This window comes from Danio rerio, chromosome 3 (assembly GCF_049306965.1).
Source record: "Danio rerio strain Tuebingen ecotype United States chromosome 3, GRCz12tu, whole genome shotgun sequence".
NCBI lineage: Eukaryota > Metazoa > Chordata > Actinopteri > Cypriniformes > Danionidae > Danio > Danio rerio.
Window position 1 is genome coordinate 67422501 of NC_133178.1, and position 2724 is coordinate 67425224.

A 2724-nucleotide genomic window follows, 5' to 3' on the forward strand; every position below is an offset into this window, starting at 1 on the left:
ATCAACAGCGCAGAGCTCAATAGTGAGCTGTAATGTGATGTGTATGTGTGTGTGTGAGCCAGCGGCAGCTTCAGTGAGTGTTGCTGACTCAGAGGAATGCTGCTGGAATGAGGAAGAAGCGTGCGCATATGTGTGTGTGTCTCCGTGTGTGTGTGTGCTCCAGGATTGCGTGCGGACTTCAGATGTTTACCTGTAACTCAGAGCAGGAACGGCTGTGGTTTTTCAGCAGTGGGAGGAGAAACTGAGCCTCCAGCGGGAGCTTCGCACGCAACTCAACAATACTACCTTTATGAAGAGCGCACACACCTACACACACACACACACACACACACACACACACACTCCTGTAGAAAGACGTCCAGGGTTTCTCGTCAGAGGAATTTCAGCTGTAGTATTTTCGTGTCTGTACCTCGGGTCACTGTGGTACTGAAGGTTAACACACAGTCTGAGGACATCACTGCTGTTTCAGCACAGACGTCTATAAAAATAAGATTAGATCTTAGATCTTTCTGTCCTGTTTCTAGTCTGAATATCTACACATTCTTAAATCAAGAAGCAAGTGAGAGTATAGTGTTGTGTTCAGACATCATGAGTTTCTCCTGACACAAGCTCAATCCCCTGCTTTTCCTTTTGATTTACAGCTGTTTAACAAGAGTTGCTGTGAATTTCAGAACGCTAACATCAGTTTACACAACTCTAGTCTCGACTGTCCACATGCTGTGCACACAATACACATGAGCCGAAGACACTGCTCACTGATCCACACTCCCCTGCTCAATATAACACCACATTAATCCCATTTCATGATGAGTCTCCATTTCTCCGGATGCTCAGCTCACAATTTGGCCTCAACAACATGAAAGCATGGATCATCCTGCCTTGTATCAGCGGTTCAGGCTGGTGGTGGTGGTGTAATGGTGTGGGGGAGATTTTCTTTGGGTCCATTAGTACCAATTGAGCATCAACGTCACAGCCTACCTGAGTATTGCTGCTGACCATGTCCATCCCTTTATGAGCACAGTGTCTCCATCTTCTGATGGCTACTTCCAGCAGGATAACGCAGCATGTCATAAAGCTCAATCATCTCAGACTGGTGAACATGACGATGAGTTCACTGCACTCAAATGGCCTCCACAGTCACCAGAGCTCAATCCAATAGAGCAGCTTTGTGATGTGGTGGAACGGGAGATTGGCATCATGGATGTGCAGACGACAAATCTGCAGCAACTGTGTGATGCTATCATGACAATATGGAGCAAAATCTCTGAATATTTCCAGCAACTTGCTGAATCTCTGAAGGATTAAGGCAGCTGTGAAGGCAACAGGTGGTCCAACAGGTACTAGTGAGGTGTACCTAATAAAGTGGCCGGTGAGTGTATACTTTTACAGGCTGATATCTGACATTACTGTATGATTAAATCACAGCATCACGGTTATTTCCTCGATGTTTGACTGATGAGATCTCCACTGTGATGTGTTGGAGAACTGGTGGCCAAATCCACAGCGCCAGACTGATCCCAGAACACAAATCTGACTTATTACATGTGACACACTAGCTCATAATGGAGTTTCATAAATAAAATACATGTTATAATACTGCAAATGTTCAACCACTGGCATTACAAATATGCACATACAGAGCTGAAGTCAGAGTTATTCACCCTCCTGTATATTTCCCCCAAATTTCAGTTTTAACAGCACATAATATTAGACTAGATCTTCTTCAAGACACTAGTGTTCAGCTTACAGTGACATGTAAAGGCTTCACTAGGGTAATTAGGGTAAAGTTAGGGTAATTAGGCAAGTCATTGTATAACAGTGGTTTGTTCTGGAGACAATCCAACACTAATATTGCTGAAGGGGTGAATAATATTGAGCTTAACATGACTTTAACACTATTAAACACTGCTGTTATTCTAGCACAAATAAAACACATCAGACTTTCTCCAGAAGAACAAACATTAGAGGAGACACTGAGAGAAACTGCTGAATCTGCTCATCATCATCATCTGGGAGATATTGAAAGGATTTAACAGGGGGGTGAATGGTTAAACTGGATATTGTTTAGAAATGTAAACTGGGTTCATGTCAGAACCAACATCATGCTGGCGTTAATGTTCAACATCCAACCTAAAATCAACCAAATATCAGCGTCTAATGATGTTACAGCTTGACGTTTGTGAAGGTCACCACCATGACATCTATCAGATCTATCATTCGGAAAACGTACCCCTGTACACATTTCTGTAGAGCAGCAAACACATCTCAGGAGCTACATTGTTTTGCAGTTTCTGCTTTGGTGAATCCAGCAGAGGGCGCTGTGCACGCTTTTCCAGATCTGTAATTTCTGTCGCCTGTCGCCGTCGCCTGACTTTACCAGGTTTTCAGATTTTAACACATTCTCACCCCGTTATTTATTATTTTTGGGGGCTATTGTTTTTGTTTTACCTGCTGTCTGGAACCTCATTGTTAAACAGGTTACATGGCATAACATACTAATTACATAGAACATACTTAAGGCGTCACGGTGGTGCAGTGGTTAGCACAGTCGCCTCACAGCACTCAAGTCTCTGGTTTGAGTCTCGGCTGGGTCAGTTGGTGTTTCTGTGTGGAGTTTGCATTTTCTCCCCGTGTTGGTGTGGGTTTCCTCCAGGTGCTCCGGTTTCAGTCCAAACACATGCGCTATAGGGGAACTGATCAACTACACTGACTGTGTGTGTGTGT